We start from the raw sequence: 21,526 nt of genomic DNA, 5'->3' as shown, positions 1-21,526 counted from the left end.
CACAAAACTAAGAAGCAACTCACCCGGTGTCGCCACCCGTCCATAGGCATCGTGGTCATCTCCGCGGAATGCATTTCCCAGCCGAAGGCGGGCGAGACATTATAACGCACGGCCAGTCATCTGCTGAGGAGATCTTGTGGCGCAGTGGGTTAGCACCCCTGCCTCTGAGCCACAAGCCCCTGGTTCGAATCCCACCCCAGGACTCGATGACCAAGGAAGGTGCGTTGATGATGGGGGCGAACGGATTGACCGACGCTCTGTAAATCCTCCCAAACACGGAATGGCCGGCGGTAAGAGTGGGAGAGACTCCTGGTCAGCCACGGTTGGCGTGGAGTGGAGCCCCTCAAACTATAAGCCCCTGGGGACAGACTCTCCACCTGTTCCGGGAATACCTGGCGTAACTTTTCTAAGGCTGCCCACTTTAGAGGTGTAGCATGGTGGTTGTGTGAGTGACCATGTGGCCTGGAGTAAAGACCCGGGCCTAGATTTTTGCTCGCAAGGCAGGAGATTTCCCACCTGCCTCGGTGTGGGTTGGGGGGAGTGGGCCGTGCCCCGAACAGTACGATTGTTACCCAGGGCTGGGGGAGGGGGGGGGGGGGGTTTGGCACGGAGTCAGTTTGATCTCTGACCTGTGTTGAATTAGTTAGCGGGTGGCACAGTGGTTAGCACGACTACCTCACCGCGGCAGAGAGTCGGGTTCAATTCTGGCCTTGGGCCACTGTCTGTGCGGAGTCTGCACGTCCTCCCCGTGTCTGCGTGGGTTTCCTCCGGGTGCTGCGGTTTCCTCCCACAGTCCAAACGATGCGCAGGTTAGGTGGACTGGCCGCGCCAAATTGCCCCTCAGTGTCCAGGGGTGTGCAGGTTAGATGGGATTACAGGGATAAGCCCTGGGGCACGGATCTAGATAGGGTGCTCTTTCGGAGGTTCAGCACAGACTCGATGGTCCGAGTGGCCTCCTTCTGCACTGTAGGAGCCCTATGGCTCAGTGGAAGGCCCCACAGTCACTGGGCTGCGGAAGGGGAAGGACAGGGGATGCAGGATGGGTAACCTCTCCCCGTGCTGCTGAGTACGGGTTTCTCTTGTGTGGGTCACTGGCGAAAATGGGACCGAACGGAAATGGGGCCGGACTTCCGAATCCAGGTCCCGCCCCCTGTTCTGAAAGGTCAGCAGAGTCTCCACAACTCTGGGGGAAATCCGGCCCATGTGTTCGAATCCCACCATGACAACTAAGGGATTTAAATTCCGCTCCGTGAAGAAACTTAGTTTAAAAGGCGAGTCGCGGGTAATGAGGGCAGGAAATCGGCCAATCAGACCCAGCGATGTGCTTGATTGATTCTGTCCTTGGCCACCAGACCACCCAGCTGGTTCGAGATGGGTGATAAATGTCCGTCAAGGCAGGAATTGAAGGGAAGGTTACGAAGGTACGGGATTGACGTGGACAGGTGGCCCTGGCTTTCTGGCCGTTCCCGCCTGGGAAGGGGGGCTTCCAGTCCCGCCGATGGCGACGCCCCGTCATGGGTACCCTGGCAGGAAGGGGTGAGACCAACACAAAATCCCCTTGACCGTTGCGGGGCTGAAAGATCCCGCTAGCCAGCCAACGATGTGCCGTCTCCACCACCGCAAAGCGCACCATTGGAGTTGGGGGGGAGGGGGGGTTGTGGGGTGGGGTTTGGCAGCGGTGCAGAAAACCCCACCCTTGGTTTCCATTTGCAGAGAGCACTGGAACCAGGGCCGTAGATAGGAGATAGTCGTTGACAAATGGAATGTAGGAGAAACCACCTGACCCCAGGGATGGTCAGAAGGTGGCATTTGCGGGCACGAGGTGTCGTTGAGGCGAGCGGCATAGATATGTCCAAGGGAAACGAGAACAAACGCAGGGCGCAGAAAGGAATATGGGTTTCGCTGAAGCGGGGAGGGGGGGGGGGGGGGGGGGGAGAAAGCTCATGTAGGGCATGATTGCTAGCACAGGGTTGTTGGGCCAAATGGTCGTTTTCTGCCCTGTAGATACCTTGCAACGCCACGAGATTTCATTGCACACTCCGCGTCCCATGGTTCAACGTTGATTCTCACTATCACTGGATGGGGGGTGCCGATTGTGATGGGGGCGGGGGGGGGGTGGGGGGGATGCTGGAACGATATCCCAACTTTGGTTTTCCCCAATCGCAGCAAAGGGAGGCAATATCTAACCCATCCAAACCTACTTCGAAGCGAGCTCGTAAATCTCAGCGCTATTGAACTAAGGGAGAATACTTGTGAGATTGATGGGTAACAGACCTGTGCTTCCACCGACTCTGGAGAGTTGCTGAAGATCTTCACCGTGGCATGTGCATTACTCAAAGGTACTTTCTCATCTTCAAGAGGATTTATTGGCCCTGGCGGGAGTGCAATGCAGATTTGCCGGAATGTTACCACAGCTCCGAGGTAGTTAAGAAAGCGTACAGAATGCTTGCCTTCATTGGACGGGGCTTCGAGTATAAAAACTGGTTAGTCATGCTACAATTGTATAGAACTTTGGTAAGGCTGCACTTGGAATATTGCACACAGTTCTGGTCGTCACACTATCAGAAAGATGTGGAGGCTTTGGAGAGGGTGCAGAGGAGGTTTACCAGGATGTTGCCTGGTCTGGAGGGTGTTAGCTATGTGGAGAGGTTGAACATACTCGGACTGATTTCATTAGAACGACAGAGGTTGAGGGACGACCTGATCGAGGTCTACAAGATTATGAGGGGCATGGATAGAGTGGATGGTCAGGCACTCTTTCCCAGGGTGGAGGGGTCAGTCACCAGGGGGCTAGGTTTAAGGTCCGGGGGCAAAGTTTAGAAGAGATGTTCGAGGCAGGTTTTTTACGCAGAGGGTGGTGAGTGCCTGGAATGCGTTGCCAGGGGAGGCTGTGGAAGCAGATACATTAACCCCGTTCAAAAGGCATCTCGACAAACACATGGATAGGATGGGTATAGAGGGATACGGCACTAGGAAGTGCTGAGGGTTTTGGCCAAGGGTGGTATCATGACCGGTACAGGCTTGGAGGGCCGAAGGGCCTGTTCCTGTGCTGTATTGTTCTTTGTTCTTTGATTAGATCAAGATATGATTACATAAATGAGGCTTGTGTTCTCCGGAAGACAGGTGGGCAAGCGGTGATTTGTTTGAGGATTTTTTTAGACTTTTGGGTGGGTCGGGTGAGGAGGGGGTGGTTCCAGTCATTAGCTTTTGGGTCAAAAGTTCTGGGTTCAAATCCCACCTCAGGGCTTGATGGCCTTGGAAGGTGCGTTCATGTCGTGGCCAAACAGGTAGAGTATCATTCTGTACGTCCTGACGGCAGGCAGTAAGTGAGGTGGGGGGGTTCCTGGTCGGCCAGACTGCAGGTGGCAACAGTAAACCACTGCAGTACTCCGTCAATCATCATCAGGGACCAATGCGATGGACGCCCCATGGTTGCCCATTGCCCTCTTTGGCAAGGGCATCGGGAGCAGTGGGGTAGAGAGAGTTGATTTTCCACTCGTGGGCGAGTCTAGGACAACATAGAACATAGAACGATACAGCGCAGTACAGGCCCTTCGGCCCACGATGTTGCACCGAAACAAAAGCCATCTCACCTACACTATAGAACATAGAACGATACAGCGCAGTACAGGCCCTCAAAGCCAGAGCAAGGCTATTTGGCGGAGGAGTTTGAGGAACACTTAGGCCGAGACTCTCCTTTTGCGGGTCCGCCCCACTACCGCTGCAAGCGAGGACGGAGAATTGGACGCTAAGCTAAATCTCCCAGGAACGGACGGAGAATCCCGCCCTCAATCACTCCAAGGGGGCTACATTAAGTTTGAGGTTCCTTGATAATTGCAACACAAAAATGAACGGAAATCGCACTGTTGAGAAAAAAAGTTCCAGTTTTAAAGGTTAGATGCACAAAATGCCTTTTGATTTCACCCCCCCCCCCCCCTCCCCCCGCACCATCTCCACCGAGTATTTCTGCTTCCTACCAGCACTCTCGCCTCGAGGTCCGCAGGTTGAGAGTTCAAATCCCACCCCAGGGTCTTGGGGCACCAAATGTAGAACTGATGGGGAGTGTAGGACTGCCCGGGGATACGTTAAAACTGGGGCCTCGCGGGTGGAGGCGGGAGATCCCGCGGTGGTTACTGGGAGAAGAGCAGCGGAGCTCTCCCTGGCCAATGTTTACCCCTCGCTCGACATCCCAAAATTTAAATCAGATTATTCGCTCGTTATCACATTGCTGTTTGTGGGAACTTGCCACAAGTAAAATTGGCTGCTGTGTTTCACACATTACAATCCAATACACTTCACGACTTCATCATCGGTGGCTGCCGAGCACTTTGGGGCATCCTGTGGTTATGAAAGGTGCTATATAAATGCAAGAGTTTCTTTTTTTTTTGAAACGGTAGTAGTTCACTAATGCCCCCCTGCCCCCGGTTGAATATTCCAGCAGCGCCATCTGCATGCCACTTGGTGTGCCTTCAATTCCGATGGCAGATGCGGGTAAGCACTTCGCCTCTGGAAGCCATCACACGGAAGCTGGATCCTGTGCTCAGGCAACATCTGTTCACACGCAGGAGCTGCCAGATGGTGCGCCCCGCTGTGGGAACAGACTGATTTTCACTTCCATCGGCTTCAGGGGGCACATTTCTGTAACTGGTTGCGGATAGCCCAAGTCAGGCCCTTACCCGGTTGGCGGGTTGCAAACCTGCCGCACCATCCTCTCCCTTTGGCATACCCATGGGGTTTTTTTCTAACCAATGATTCTCACATTAGCACAAGAAGTGGCTGCTTCACTTAGCTTGCCATTGGTCTCCATGTTTATCCCCATGTCTCCAGGGGGAACATTCTTGCACTGCAGGCGATACAGCGAAGGTTCACTGGATTGGTCCCTGGGATGAAGGGTTGTCCTCCGATGAGAGGCTGACCAAATTAAACCCAAGCTATCTGGCGATCTCCTGATCATGAAGGGTCTTAACAGGGTAGGTATTGAGATATTGGACGCTATCTATCGGCATGCCCGCCTTGGGATGTGACCAGGCCGGTAAATCTCACCAGAGGCCTCCAGCGAGATTTACCAGTCCCGTCACACCTCGCGAGATCTAACGAGATCTGTCGCGACGTCGCGATCTGGGTCCCGCCCACTAAGGTCAGGACTAAGATTTGCATATTGAACTGAGTCGTTAGTCTCACTCGGGCATGTCTGCGTCGTATCTGTCGAATCGAACGGCCTCGCCTCGGAGTCCCCCGAGCGGGCGCCGGTTAGCGCTGGAGTCTACAAACGTGGACAGGGCTTAGAGGGGGTGGGGGGCGGGGGTCTCCCAGGTGATCGGGGGCCCTTGGGTGGTCGGGCTCTGGGCAGGGTGGTACCCTGCCAGCCTGGCACCCGGTCAGTGCCTCCCAGCCAATGGCAGTGTGCGCAGGTGGCTCTGCCAGCCTGGCACCCGGTCAGTGCCCCCCAGCCAATGGCAGTGTGCGCAGGTGGCTCTGCCAGGCTGGAAGGGGCACTGCCATGGTTCCCAGGTGGCACCTTGCCCACGCCGGGAATCTGGTCCGTGGTGCCCTGCACTTATGAGATGAGGCGAGGGGGGGGGGGGGGGGGTGCTAGGTGATGCGTTGTGACATTGGGGAGATCCGGAGGGAGCAGATGGGGCCGTGCCAGTCCCGATCTCTTCCTACACTGGCGGCCGGAGCTCGTTCGTGCAGGAAATGGGACTAAGTGCGGCGTCGGCAGGTCCCAGAAATGAAGCAGAGTCTTGTTTAATAGCGGCGCCGTCCTCGGTGCTTCCAGTGCTGGGAATCCCCCAGTGTTTTCCCCGGCTGGGGAACCGAGAACACGGGGCCGCAGCTTCAGGAAAAGGGGCCAATCATTTCGGACTGAGACCAGGAAAAGGAACATTACTCAAAGTGTGGCGAATCTTTGGAATTCTCCGCTCCAGGGGATGGCGGGTGCTCCAGCGTTGAATATATGGGAGGCTGCGGGACAGACAGATTTTTGATTTGAACAGGGAATCGAGGGTTATGGGGCTGCGGGCAGGACAATGGAGTTGAAGCCCAACATCAGCCATGGTCGTATTGGATGGCGGAGCAGGCTCGATGGGCCGAATGGTTCTGTTTCTTGTGTTCTTCGGCAATGAGCTGCACTCTGTCGTAAGAACGCTGGATACCAATGAAGTCAGGCCCCCCATGGTCGTGCTCGGGTGTAAATCGAACGGACAAGACGCGCATCGCCGTGCCTCGTGGGGAGTACAGGAGCGGCCCTTTGCGCTGAGCCTGTGCGGCGTGATCTCTGGCAGGCTACCGGCCCATTTATTGTGTGTTCCATTTAGGCAGCACATGCAGGTAAGCTCTTCCACCATGGATGCCGTCGCTTGGCCGGCATCTGTACACGTGCGGGAGTCTCCAGATTGTGCGCCCTGCTGTAGGAACACTCTCATTTTCGGTTGGCTGGTTCCTGTAACTGCTCGTCGATTGCACACGCCAAGCTCGGGTCTCATTTCTGCCCATCAACGTGTGGCTTTGTGAAGACCAAGATGTTTTTGATGGCCATGCCTTAGCTCCCCATCTCTGCCGTGCAGTCCACTGTCTCCACCTCACAATGTGCTCTTTTCCACTCTGTCTGTTGAAGCATCTTCAATCAGTGTCTTTTTTCTCCTCCTCTCTTTCTCTCCATCAGCTTCACTTGCCTGTGTTCTTTCTAGTCTCTCTCTCTCTCCACCTCTCTCTCTCTCTCTCTCTCTCTCTCTCCACCTCTCTCTCCCTCTCTCTCTCTGTCTCTCCACCTCTCTCTCCCTCTCTCTCTCTCTCTCTCCACCTCTCTCTCCCTCTCTCTCTCCACCTCTCTCTCCCTCTCTCTTTCTCTCTCTCTCTTTCTCTCTCTCCACCTCTCTCTCCCTCTCTCTCTTTCTCTCTCTCTCTTTCTCTCTCTCCACCTCTCTCTTTCTCTCTCCCTCTCTCTCTCTCTCACTCTCTCTCTCTCTACCTCTCTCTCTCTCTCTCTCCACCTCTCTCTCTCTTTCTCTCTCTCTCTCTCACTCTCTTTCTCTCTCTCCACCTCTCTCTCCCTCTCTCTTTCTCTCTCTCTACCTCTCTCTTTCTCTCTCTCACTCTCTCTCTCTCTCCACCTCTCTCTCCCTCTCTCTCTCTGTCTCTCCACCTCTCTCTCCCTCTCTCTCTCTCTCTCTCCACCTCTCTCTCCCTCTCTCTCTCCACCTCTCTCTCCCTCGCTCTTTCTCTCTCTCTCTTTCTCTCTCTCCACCTCTCTCTCCCTCTCTCTCTTTCTCTCTCTCTCTTTCTCTCTCTCCACCTCTCTCTTTCTCTCTCCCTCTCTCTCTCTCTCACTCTCTCTCTCTCCACCTCTCTCTCTCTCTCTCCACCTCTCTCTCTCTTTCTCTCTCTCTCTCTCACTCTCTTTCTCTCTCTCCACCTCTCTCTCCCTCTCTCTTTCTCTCTCTCTACCTCTCTCTTTCTCTCTCTCACTCTCTCTCTCTCTCTCCACCTCTCTCTCTCACTCTCTTTCTCTCTCTCTCCACCTCTCTCTCCCTCTCTCTCTTTCTCTCTCTCTCTTTCTCTCTCTCCACCTCTCTCTTTCTCTCTCTCCCTCTCTCTTTCTCTTTCTTTCTCTCTCTCTCTCTCACCCCTTGTGTTCACCCTTTCCTATCACATTTTAATTTCTCCCTCTCCCCCTCGCTCTCTCTCCATTTTCCTTCTCCCTTTACCCCCCTCTCCTTTTTCGGCTTCTCTCTGCGCTCACCCTCCACTCACTCCTCCTCTCTCTCTCACTCTCTTTCTCTCTCTCTACCTCTCTCTTTCTCTCTCGCTCTCTCTTCTCTCCTCTCCACCCGCTCTCCCTCTTTCCCCTATCTCCCTTCACTTTCTTTCCTTCCCTCTCACTCCAGTTTCCCGAGTCCGACTAACGGAACAAGGGGTCGGCCATTTTGACCCCAGCGATGAGCAGAAATGTCGTCACTCGGAGGGATGCGAATGTTTAGAATTCTCTGGGGAGCTCCGGATACTCTCGGTGGGATACTCCGTTCCTGACGCCGGGGCAGGATTTGAGGGTGTCTAAGACAGCAAAACCGGCGACGCACCTGGGCCGATTCAGCGACCATTGAGGGTCTCGCACCGGCGCCACGCGGAACACGACCGATTCCAATGAGAGACGGTGCGGGATTCACCGGGTCCGTGATTGACACTCGGGAGGCTGACAAGCTGCAGCCGCGCAGACACATTACACTCCCCACACACACTCATCCCAGCCGCACACACACATTACACGCCCCACACACACTCATCCCAGCCACACACACACATTACCCTCCCCACACACACTCATCCCAGCCGCACACACACATTACACGCCCCACACACACTCATCCCAGCCGCACACACACATTACACTCCCCACACACACACTCAGCCCAGCCAACAGGATGGCACTGGTTACGCTGGAGCGCGCCCATCCCATTGATGGGTCGGCTGGGGCTAAAGGGTGATGTGTTAGGCAGGTTGGTTCGATGTGGACTGCACTCGCTGCAGGGAAGCTAGAAACAGACGTCTAACACAGGAGAAGATCCAACACTGTTTTATTCAACGATAGAACTGATATACATATTCAGCTGTGGGTCAACACTATACTGAACTGACTGGAGACCTTGTAGAAGCCTGGCCAGACTTACTAGCTACCCCATGGTGTTTGCACTGTGCTAGCTCGTGGACTCTGACTGTCTCAGTAGCTGGGTCCCGAGAGAGCGGGAAAACTAGTGCCCTCTGGCTTTATAGTGGTAGTGTCCTGTCTGGTGATTGGCTGCACTGTATTGTGTGCTTACTGGTCACCCTGCGTGTCAATCACTGCCTGTCTGCATCTCATTATATACATGAGTGGGTATTGTGACAAAGGGCACTGAGGGGGTGGCCAAAGGTGGGGACACCCATGGCCCTAAGCACACAGTGGGCTGTGGGCGGCGTGCGCACCTGCATGGCTGCCTTGCCGGCAATGGTGCTCTGTGCTCGTCCACCCTGACCCCACAGCCCACCTCCTGGACACCCCTCGCTACTCCCCCTGGCCCCGGCCAGCGGCACAATTGTCAGCACACTGTGTCGGCGTTGGACACCTTCCGTACCCCCTCCCTCTCCCCCTCAGCAGTGGCGGTGCCAGTTTCACGATTTTTTAAAAGCATCCGTGAACCTCGCTCTCTGTATTTGCTCCCGTCGGAGACGGAGCTCATGGGAATAGTGTGGGAATTCAGACCTGAGGTTGAGATTGGCCACGGGCCGGGATTCTCCCAGCCTCCGCGCGGCCATCGTGCCCGGGGACGGAGAGTGGGGCGTTGGGCCCGCGGCGCTTTCGCGCGATTCCCCGTCGACCGGAGAATCGGCGTCGGTCGCGCGCAGGGTGGACGCGGCACCGGTCACGGCCCTCGCGGCGATGCTCCGTCGACCAGCCGAGTTCCGGCCGTCGAGGTTCAGGGAGGGTTCCACCCGGCGGGAGCTCCGAGTCGTGGCTGCTGTGGCCATCCTGGTGGGGGGGGGGGGGGGGGGCGGGGGGATCCGTCACCGGGGGGGGGGGGGGGGGAGGGGGGCCCTCCCCGACGGTAAAGCCCGCGATCGAGGGCCCCATGATCTGGGGGGGGGCCCAACTTCTTCGGCGCCTGCCCGTTGTGTGGCTCCGCCATGTCGCGCGGGGACCCGCGGCCGGAAATGCACGGCCCCGTATCGGCAGCTGGAGCCCCGTGGAGCACTCCGGGGCCCTGAAAGCCCCCCTAAAAATGGAAAATCACCCCGGACTTTCTAGAAAAAAAGTCCGGAGCGATTCGCGCCTGTTTTCCGGAAGGTGTGGGGTCATAGCCCCATTATTGGAGATTCCCGCCCATAGTCATTACTTGTATAAATTTGTATTTTGTCTCCTCTCAATCTTTCAATTCTCTCTGGTCTCCCCTCTCCCTCCAGCCAGAAGAATAACACTGCCACGCTCAGTTGCGTACTGATCTCTAGATCCGCATCCTCTGTAATCCCTCCTCAATGGCTATTTCTAATTATTCTAGAGGAGGCCAATAGCCGCTCTTTGCAATGCAGTGGGTTAGAAATGACCGATCCTCTGGCACGGTTAATTGACCTTAAAAACCCTCGTCCGCCAGACAGTTTTAGCCAAATTGAGGTGGATTCCTGCAAAGTGGACACGCACACTGTCCCTGGAGGTTTTTACACGGAAGGCCGCGAGTCTTTATTTCGGAAGATGCAGATTTATTCAGGTCCAGGGAAGGGCTGCGACGACCCATACGAGGACCTGATCAATGGTGTAGTCACTTAACTTTCTCCCCTGCTTTATGTGTGTCACATGGTGACTGAGGATTGCAAACTCAGCAGATCAATGCATGGCCAGGTTCGGGTTCATTCCTAGCATAATGCTTGTCTAATATCAGCTGACTGCACGCTACTTACAGCTTTGGAAAAATGTGGTTTATTCCTTTGCTTCAATTCCCACCCCGCCTCCAAAAGATCACAATAACCCCACATCCAGGTGGCTGTTTCTCAGCAGTGCTGGGCAGCTCGACCAACGAAGGTTTCACACCTAAGCCTGATCGAGTCTCCAGTCATCTCCCAGCTTGTGAGCTGGGAAATGAACAGACTGGGGTACCTTCACCTCTCTCTCCTTCCTCTCACTCTCCTCTTCCCCCCCCCCTCTCTTTATCTTTCCTCTCCCTCTTTCTCTTTCGTCTCCAACTCTCTCCTCTCTTTTTCCTCTCCCCTCTCTTTCTCTCTCATCTCCCTCTTGCTTTCCTTTCCTTCTCTCACCCCCCCATCTCTCTTTCGCTCTCTCTTTCCTCTCTTTCTCTCTCCCTCTCATTATCTTTTCTCTCCCTCTCTCTCTCGCTTTCCTCTCCTATCCCTCTCTCTCCCTTGCTCCCCCCCCTCTCCTCTCCCCCTCTCTTTCTCTCTCCTCTTTCTCTCTCTTTCCTCTCTCCTCTCCCCCTCTCTTTCTCTCTCCTCTCCCTCTCTCTTTCTCTCTCCTCTCCCTCTCTCTTTCCTCTCTCTCTTTCTCCTCTCCCCCTCTCTTTCTCTCTCCTCTCCCTCTCTCTTTCCTCTCTCCTCTCCCCCTCTCTTTCTCTCTCCTCTCCCTCTCTCTTTCTCTCTCCTCTCCCTCTCTCTTTCCTCTCTCTCTTTCTCCTCTCCCCCTCTCTTTCTCTCTCCTCTCCCTCTCTCTTCCTCTCTCCTCTCCCCCTCTCTTTCTCTTTCCTCTCTATCTCCCTCTCTCTTTGTATTCTCTGCGTCTCTGAGCGATCCCCATTCAGGACCTGCTCAGTGGGGTTCTGTTGACGATCTATTGGGGGTTCAAACCCCAGCCTGCGCCAAGGCTGCTCTGATTGATGTGCGGGCGAGAAAGGGGAACAAGCTAACTGTCTTGTTCCCATTCCCGATCAGGCTGCAGTGACAACACCGTGTCCGACTCCTCGGAATCTTGTACGTCGCAATGCAATCACGTCTCATTGTTCTAAACTCCAGAGAATATAAACCCAATTTACTCAGCGATTCACCCCAGGGACCGAGTTACTGAACCTTCACTGTACCGCCTGCAGTGTAAGTACATCTTCCCTTCAGCAAGCCTGCTCCAGATGTGATCTCGCCAAACCCTTGTACAACTCTGTGACCGCTCTAAGCATCGGGCCCAATTTTAACTCTTGGTTTAAAATCTCACCCATTCCTTGACAATTGCTGGCCCGTGATTTACCCTGCGCTTGGAGGTTCTGAAGCCGGACAAAAATGGGGGACTCTGGGAAAGGTGAGGGGCCGGAACTCCCACTGGGTTTTACACCGGGCAGCGGCCCATTAAGTCCCCTTACGACCGGCATTTCCGAGGGCATTGAAGACTCGACCACATCGCTGTGTGTCTGGAGTCACGTGTAGGCCAGACCGGGTAAGGACGGCAGATTTCCTTCCCTAAAGGGACAATAGCGAACCAGATGGGTTTTTACGACAATCGATAATGGTTCCCTGGCCATGGTTAAGTTTTTATTTTCTACTGAGTTCAAATTTCACCATCTGTCGTGGTGGGATTCGAACCTGGGTCCCCAGCGGATTAGGTTGGGCCCCTGAATTATTAAAGTAAGGAAAGTCTCCATAGTCCCGGATGACCATGGGCTGCTTTCCCCTTTGAAAGGGGGGGGGGGGAAGAGCTGACTGGTGGTGACTCAACGGGAGGGTCACCACACCTCAGGCGAGGGGCAAGGTTGAGAGGCGGGGGTGAGGATGGGGAGGGGGGCGGGCGAGGGATGGTAACATTCCCGCTGCAATGCTATCACACCCGTGAAATCCTGTGGAACCAGCAGTTCGGACATGGCTCCCTTCCTGACAGCTGACTCCCTCAGTATCTGCTCCTTTCATGTGAGCAATGGATTTGAACACATTTCCCACACTCTCCACATTACCGCTGCAATCCAGATGAGTTCAGCACTTTCTTTTTAACAGAATGATAAATGAAGCTTTCTTTTCCAATAACTCGCGGTGCTTCTGTGCATTGAAGATCAAAGGGGAACAAAACTGGCTGACTCAAAGGATGCCTCAAATCCGTGACACCCATTCTCAAGGCCTACTACAACTTGCAAAATCTTCCACTTAGTCACAACTTGCTAATTCGAGTTGAAATGCTGAAGGGGTAATAAATTCTGGACAATTTAAGACTCTGTCAGATTACAGACGAGCAAGAGAGCTCATCAATTTATTTTTTTCCGCTGATCTTGGCCGAAATTCTTCCGCCGTCACCCAGGGTGTGAGACGCACCCTGCCGGAACAGCCAGGGCAGGGTTCAGAATGCACCCTGGTTGGAAGCAGACACCCCAGCCCAGTGGGGACAAGCGGTGGGGCCTGTTGCCGAGATCGCAAAGCTGAGATGTAAGGGCCACTGGGCCCGGCGGGGGTGGGGGGGGGGGGGATTATTTTCTTGGACAATTGGCGAAGGTCTCGGGGATGGGTTCCACGCCCTCAAATCTGGCAGGCCCCATGGGCAGCACGGTGGCGCAGTGGGTTAGCCCTGCTGCCTCACGGCACCGAGGTCCCAGGTTCGATCCCTGCTCTGGGTCACTGTCCGTGTGGAGTTTGCACATCCTCCCCGTGTCTGCGTGGGTTTCACTCCCACAACCCAGAGATGTGCAGAGTAGGTGGATTGGCCACGCTAAATTGCCCCTTAATTGGAAAAATGAATTGGGTACTCTAAATATTCAATATAAAAGGGGCATTTTATATATAATCTTTATGATGTTTATTAGTGTCACAAGTAGGCTTACATTAACACTGCAATGAAGTTACTGTGAAAAGCCCCTAGTCGCCACATTCCGGCGCCTGTTCGGGTACACAGAGGGAGAATTCAGAATGTCCAATTCACCTAACAAGCACGTCTTTAAAAAAAAAAAAATTTAGAGTACCCAATTATTATTTTCTCCAATTAAGGGGCAATTTAGCGTGGCCAATCCACCTACCCCTCACATCTTTGGGTTGTGGGGGGTGAGACCCATCCAGACACGGGGAGAATGTGCAAACTCCACACGGAGAGTGACCCGGGGCTGTGCTAACCACGGTGCCACCGTGCCGCCCCTACAAGCACGTCTTTTGGGACTTGTGGGAGGAAACCGGAGCACCCGGAGCAATCTCACGCAGACACGGGGAGAACGTGCAGACTCCGCACGGACTGTGACCCAAGCCGGGAATCGAACCTGGTACCCTGGGGCTGTGAAGCAACAGTGCTAACCATAAGACCACAGACCATCAGACTACAGGATATAGGAACGGAATTAGGCCATTCGGCCCATCGAGTCTGCTCCGCCAATCAACCATGGCTGATATTTTTCTGATCCCCATTCTCCTGCCGTCTGCCCATAACCCTGATCCCCTTATTGATCAAAAACCTGTGCTTAGCATGCCGCCCTGCGTGGACAATCCAGCTTCCCTGCACACCTTTTTTGGTTGTGGGGGGAGAATGTGCAAACTCCACATGGACAGTGACCCGGGGCCGAGATCGAACCCGGGTCCTCGGCGCCGTGAGGCAGCAGTGCTAACCACTGAGCCGCCGAGCTACCCCCTCGTGTTTTTTTTTAACCCATTTTTTAATTTAGCTTGATTTTGAGCCGTCGATAAAGAATAAAAGTCAAGATCGAGCGAGCAGGAGGCCTTTGATTTTGTAGCCGTGACCGACTTCCTGTTTAAAAAAAAAAATCAGCAAATCCCGCCCTTGGTTTAAGATCCCGGCTTCATCCCGAATCCCGAGCGAGCACATTGCGGAGATTTGGCCTCGCTGTCAACTCTCTGCCTGTGGATTCAGGAATTGCATCTGCCTTGCAGACACCTCTCAGCCTCTCTAACTCAAGAGCTCTATAAAGTGAAGCACTCCACATTCCAGCGAGCATTACTATAATTATCGTGATTACTGTACAATTAGACTTGTGATGCCACATCCCGCCATTGAGAATCCATCAGATCATCAGCAGTAAAAGAGAAAGAAGGCCCTGTCGTAGTGTAAAGCCATATTGGGAATGTCAAGCCATGAACTCAATGTTCCAACGTTTTCCTGCTAACCCAACTCGAAATATCCAGCAGATAAATGGAGACAATTAGCCCCCTTGACCCAAGAGTTTTATTCATGGTTTTAGTTAATGCCTAACAGTCTAGGTTAATCGAGCACTTCAACAGGCAGACCAATCCCTCTGTTGCCTTTTTAAAATCATTTCTTCCTGACATGTGGCAACCTTCGCATTTATTACCCCCTTCCTTGAACCGGCGTCGTTGCAGCCCCACGTGGTGATGGTCAACCCACAATGACGCGACACGGACAACCTCCGTTTGGTGGCCCAGCCACAGTGGAGGGGGTGGGGGTCACGTCTCCAGGTCGGGATGGTCTGCGTCTTGGAGGGGGAACTTGGAGATGGTGCCGCTCCCGTGGCTCGTGCCGCTGCTCGGTGACGAAGGCTGAAGTGGGAGGAGGTGCCGTTGAGGTAGGAGCATAGTGGAGGCCATTCGGCCCATTGGGCCTGCTCTGCCAGTCATCGAAAGCCGGACTGGTCTTTCATTTCAATGGCATTTATCCCGCACCATCCCCATGTCTTTTGATCAGGTTGGCACGGTGATTAGCACTGCTGCCTCACGGCGCCGGGGACCCGTGTTCAATTCCAGCGTCGGGTCACTGCCTGCGTGGAGTTTGCACACTCTTCCCGTGACTGCGCTCTCAGAGGAACCTGACTGAGGTCTAAAGCAGCAAAGCAGTTCTCTCCAAAATCCAAGGTTGGGACTTTCCGTGAGGAATAATTGCTTTCCCAGTGACATGCGGCAGTGAGTTCCCTTCACAGTCCTGGCATATTTCCGACATTGTCGGTGCGGCGCCTTCCCGCTGCGAAAGGACATCCTCAGATTGTGAAAGGTTCTGAGTCGCCATGCCAATCATTTGGTCGCGGGGACAGGCCGCTCTCCGGTATCATGAGAGGCTGGGCAGAAGCAGCATTCGAAACGTTTACGAAAGGTGATCTCCCTCTTTCATCTCTCGATATTCAGCCACGCAACTTTGTGCAGCCGCGTCGGTTCGCACCAGAGGTGGCAAAGTGGTCCTGTCAGTGGGCTGATAATCCTTGAGGACGTGTGTTCAAACCCCGCCGCGGCAGCTGGTGGAATTTAAATTCAATGAATGAACCTGGAACATAAAACTAGTCTCAGTAATGGATGGCAGAAACTATGAAACCCCATCGATGGTGAACCCATCCGATTCGCTCATCCCCTTTTGAGAGGGTCCTTACCCAACCTGACTTCAGAACCACAGCAATGTGATTGTCTCTTAACTGCCCTCTGAAATGGCTTGAGCGAGCCACTCCGTTCAGGACAATTAGGGATGGGCAGCAAATGTGAGCCTCGTCAGTGACGTCCACATTCCACGGAAGGATATCTTTAGCGGCACGATAGCACAGTGGTCAGCACTGTCGCTCCACAGCTCCAGGGGGTCCCAGGTTCGATTCCCGGCTTGGGTCACTGTCGGTGCGGAGTCTGCACGTTCTCCCCGTGTGTGCGTGGGTTTCCTCCGGGCGCTCCGGTTTCCTCCCACAGTCCAAAGATGAGCAGGTTAGGTGGACTGGCCACGCTAAATTGTCCTTAGTGTCCAAAAACGTTGGGTGGGGTCACCGGGTTACGGGGAGAGGGTGGAGGTGTGGGCTTGGGTAGGGTGCTCTTTCCAAGGGCCGGCGCAGACTCAATGGGCCGAATGGCCTCCTTCTGCACTGTAACTTCTATGATACCCTGCTGGACATGCTCACTGTGGGGTAACTGGCGTTGTCAATCCTTCTTTGAGATTTCCGCTGTGTTTTCAGACCTGTTTCATATCGGCAGCTGAACTCTGGGGATGTGGATCTCGGTTTGGCAACAGGCCTGGAGCCTGTGCTGAGGCGTCAAGTCGTTGACCTCCTAGCCCTTTAAGAGCAGGAGCGCGCCCTGAGAGGTCAAGTCATTGACCTGTCCTAGCTCTTTAAGAGCACTGCTGTGCTGTGTCGCCTCCTCCCCCCGGCCCCCATCGGGCATTGCTTCGGGGGCCTCCGAGATGGCGGCGCCATTTAAAAATCCCAACCCCCCCCAATTTGTTCCAATTTGGATCATACTTTTCGGAATGGTTGGAAGTAGGATTTAGTTGCTAAGGATGGCCACGCCTCAGATGCAATTGGGTACCTCCTGAGGACCTGAAAGGTGCTACATAAATGCAAGTTCTGTTACATTTATCCTCTTGTGTAGGCCCCATATTGCTCCCTGGTTTAGCACAGGGCTAAATCGCCGGCTTTGAAAGCAGACCAAGGCAGGCCAGCAGCATGGTTCAATTCCCGTACCAGCCTCCCCGAACAGGCGCCGGAATGTGGCGACTAGGGGCTTTTCACAGTAACTTCATTTGAAGCCTACTTGTGACAATAAGCGATTTTCATTTCATTTTTCATTTCATTTCATTTTCACAGCAAGGCCCGACAAACAATAAATGAGATTCCTGGCTGTTCTCCTGGTGTTAGTGGAGGATGAGCGTTGACCAAGATGCCGCTAAACACTCCCAACTTTTCCAGTAAAGCCATCGGATCCTTTACATTCACACGGACCGGCAATCCGTGTCTAATTTCCAGGCACAGAAACCTTTTCACTCTGACTTCCCTCCTGACTCCTCGTCTATTTCCTGGCAGATAAATAACTCTGTACGTTAAACAGCGATAATGCTCTTTGAAACTTTTGATGAGCAGCAATAAAAATGGGATTACCTTGTTCCAGGGCGAGTTATAAAGAGTCAGCACTAAATGTCATGCTCACTTTTCATTGCAAAGTGAGGAATAGGACTCTATCCCTCGCCAGTGGAAAGACAATCAAACTACCTTTGTCCTTGCACCCCTGGCCAATCTCCCACATCCCTTAAAACCCCGGAGGTGCTTCAGGAGTTTTCCGAAAGATGTGCCAAGGTGTGTTCTTTCCTTCCAACCCTGAGGAGTTGATGCTGCCGACTCTTACAAAACCAATTACGGGTTTGGATCGATTCTTTAAGATATCCCCTCCAGGGCCTCACTGACCGTGATTCCGAGATCTCCCAATACTTTTTCGCCTGGGAATCTGGGCACGATAGCACAGGGGTTGGCACTGTTGCTTCACAGCGCCAGGGTCCCAGGTTCGATTCCCGGCTTGGGTCACTGTCTGTGCGGAGTCCGTACGTTCTCCCCGTGTCTGCGTGGGTTTCCTCTGGGTGCTCCAGTTTCCTCCCACAAGTCACGAAGACGTGCTTGTTAGGTGAATTGGATATTCTGAATTCTCCTTCGGTGTACCTGAACAGGTGCCGGAATGTGGCGACGAGGGGATTTTGACTGTAACTTCATTGCAGCATTAATGTATTTGTGATAATAAAGATTATTATTATGTTTAAGTGTCCCCTCGAAAGGAACAGTACTGGGTGGGATTTTCCGCATCTTCCCAGCAGCGGGATCTCGTGGTCCCCTCCCCCAGCCGCGGAGGTTTCCCCAGTGGCGGAGCGGGCGAGCAATACCAAACGCCGTGAACCGCAATGTCTCGCTGGCAGCCAATGGCGATCCGCCCCTGCTGCCAGAGGGGGTCGGGAAAATCCCGGCCATTGAATATCGTGTCCAAAGAAAGCGCTCCCAGCGACCTGGTGCTCGCTCCGTTTCGGGCTGGAGCACAGGCACAAGTTGATGGGATGGGATCCCTGAACCCCTAGCCAACCGCCTTCTGTCCTCATCGCAGGATGTGATGGCCAACGTTTGGTGTCCATCCCTAGTTGCCCTTGAGAAGGTGATGGGCTGCCTCCCCGAATACAAGTGTCTCGCTCGGCCATTTTCAGAGGGGGCAGTTAAGAGTCAATCACATTGCTGTGGGGCTGGAGTCACGTGTAGGCCAGACCGGGTCAGTCCATCAGATTTAGGAGCAGAATTAGGCCATTCGCCCTTCGAGTCTGCTCCGCCATTCTATCATGGCTGATATGTTCCTCATCTGTTACCCACAATGCTACAGACCAAGAGCTGGGTTGCAAAATCAGCCAGAGCATCTCCTCCCTCGAACACACGACCCAGGAGCGGGAGTCGGCAATTTAGCCTCCCGAGCCGAACACCCTCAATGTGATCATGACCGATCCCATCCTGGCCTCAACTCCACCGTCCTGCCTGTTCTCCATAACCCTTCAACCCATGACCAATTATAACCTCTCTAGCTCCTCAAATTTCCTCACTGTCCCAGCATCCACCGCACTCTGTGGTAGCGAATTCCACAGATTCACGATCCTTTGGGAGAAGCAGTTTTTTCCTGAAATCTGTTTTAAATTTGCTACCTCTTATTCTAAGGTTATGACCTCTCCTTTCAGAATGCCCCACAAGAGCGAGCATCAGCTCACGGCCACTTTATCCATACCTGTTAGCATCCCTTATACCTCGATCGGGATGTGAGTTATTGTCATTGACTCTGAGGACATATTGAAGAATGATTCTACTGCCTCGACTTGGCTTGTGTATATCGAGCTGTTATCATTCAGGATAACAGGTTTGGAGAGAATGCAGAGGCCGGAGACACTTTATATTAAATGGAGTAAGATCCAGTGTTAATGGCCTCTGGATCTTGCCAAACCATCAGTCTGTTGCGCTGCATTCATCCATATGGGGACTGCCGGCTTTGGATTTTTGAACAAAGAATTTACAGTGCAGAACGAGGCCACTTGGCCCATCCATTCTGCACCGGCCCTCGGAAAGAGCACCCCACCCAAGCCCCACACCTCCAACCTATCCCCGCAACCCCAGTAACCCCACTTAACCTTATTGCACACTAAGGGCAATTTAGCGCGGCCAATTCACCTCACCTGCACATCTTTGGACCGTGGGAGGAAACCGGAGCTCCCGGAGGAAACCCATGCAGACACGGGGAGAACGTGCAGACCCCGCACAGGCAGTGACCCAGCGGGGAATCGAACCTGGGACCCTGAAGCAACCGTGCTAACCACTGTGCTGCGGTGCTGCCCGATTGTGGGTTCATGTTGCACCTCAGGCACCTGAGCAGAGCGAAAGCTATCGATCGCATTGACATCGCTCCCTCACAGCCAATGAAATAACTTTGAAGCTACCTGCTATGGGAAAAACGGCAGTGGGCTTGTGGACAGCAAGATCCCGCAATCAGCAATGTGATAATGACCGGGTGATCTGACTCAGTGAGTTAGCGTGGCTGCCTCTGAGCCGGATGCTCCGGGTTCGAGTCCCGTCCCAGGACTTGACGGGAAAGGAATGTGCGTTTCCTGGTCAGCCCCGTTTGATGTGCTGTGGCGCCCCTCAAGCTATAAGCTCCTAGTGACAAACTAGTGACCTGTTCCGGGAATAACTAACTATGGAAAGGGATGAAAGTCTGCCTTAGTGCCCCACGAGGTGTGGGAAGGGAATGAAGAAGAAATTGTCTCAATGAGGTTGTCTCCGGAACCTTCTACACTTCCAGGGTCCGTATCCCTCTATTCCCATCCTATTCATGTATTTGTCAAGACGCCCTTTAAGTGTCACTATCGTATCTGCTTCCACCTCCTCCTCTGGCAGCGAGTTGCAGGCACCCACTACCCTCTGTGTAAAAAAACGTCCCTCGCACATCTCCTCAAAACTTTGCCCCTCACACCTTAAACCCATGTCCCCTAGTGATTGACTCTTCCATTCTGGGAAATAGCTTCTGACTATCCACTCTGTCCATGCCCCTCATCGCTTTGTAGACTTCTATAAGGTCGCCCCTCAACCTCCGCGAGGATTTTACAAGATTGGCGATTCTCAGTCATCAGGCCAGGAACTAACTATCAGAGTGGCTACACTAGGTCTGACCAGAACATTGTCCACAGAATCCACAGAATCCCTACAGTGCAGAAGGAGGCCCATCGAGTCTGCACTGACCCTCCGAAAGAGCACCCTACCCAGGCTCATCCCCGGTGATTTGTTATGTTGTACGTGTAACATAAGCGGCTTCCTTGTGGTGCACTTGACAAAGGAAGGTTCAGACGTGGAGATAACTTCAACACGTTTATTAAACTATTTACACTTCTATTACTCGGGTTCGACACTACTGCTAATCCTACTATAGCTACCCAGACTGACTAACCAGTTGCTGCAATCCATGTGGTGGGTGTAATATTGAATCAACCCTGTGTCTCTACTCACTGACTTTCTCCACTGGAAAGAGGCAGATCATGTGTGTGGTGTCCTTTATATATGGGTTGGTGTAATGCCCCCCTGTGGTCGTGTCACCTCCTTGTGTATCGTGAATGTCCATTGGCCGTATCCTATCTAACTGATCTATTGGTTGAGTGTGTGTGTGTGATGTCTCTGGTGCTCCCTCTAGTGGCTAGCTAGACTACATGTATTTACATTAACCCCCCGTATACCCACAGTGATGCACATCACCACACCCGGTATCCCCATGACCCCACCTAACCATCACATCTTTGGACACTAAGGGACAATTTAGCATGGCCAATCCATCTAACCATCACATCTTTGGACTGTGGGAAGAAACCGGAGCACCCGGAGGAAACCCACGCAGACACGGGGAGAATGTGCCAACTCCACACAGTCACCCAAGGCTGGAATCAAACCCGGGTCCTTGGAGCTGTGAGGCAGCAGCGCTAACCACTGCCCCACCTGTTATGCAACCATGAGAGCAAACTGAGTAGAAGAAGGAATTCTCTTTGGCAGACGATATGGGCTAACCTTTTGGCAAACGGGAATCTAACCGAAGCCCCTCAAAGTTTCATTTCTGTATCATACTGCCTGAGTGTGGGAAGGGATTCAGTAATTCATCAAACCTGTGTAAACACCAATGAATCCACACAGGGGAGAGACCATTCCCCTGCCCTGAGAGTGGGAAGGATTTCAGTGATTCATCAAACCTGCATAAACACGAGCGAGTTCACACAGGGGAGAGGCCATTCACCTGCTCTGAATGGGTGACACGGTAGCATAGTGATTAGCACTGTTGCTTCACAGTGCCAGGGTCCCGAGTTCGATTCCCAGCTTGGATGACTGTCTGT

This window comes from Scyliorhinus torazame, chromosome 29, assembly GCF_047496885.1.
Source record: "Scyliorhinus torazame isolate Kashiwa2021f chromosome 29, sScyTor2.1, whole genome shotgun sequence".
Taxonomy (NCBI): domain Eukaryota; kingdom Metazoa; phylum Chordata; class Chondrichthyes; order Carcharhiniformes; family Scyliorhinidae; genus Scyliorhinus; species Scyliorhinus torazame.
This window is presented reverse-complemented; position numbering follows the sequence as displayed.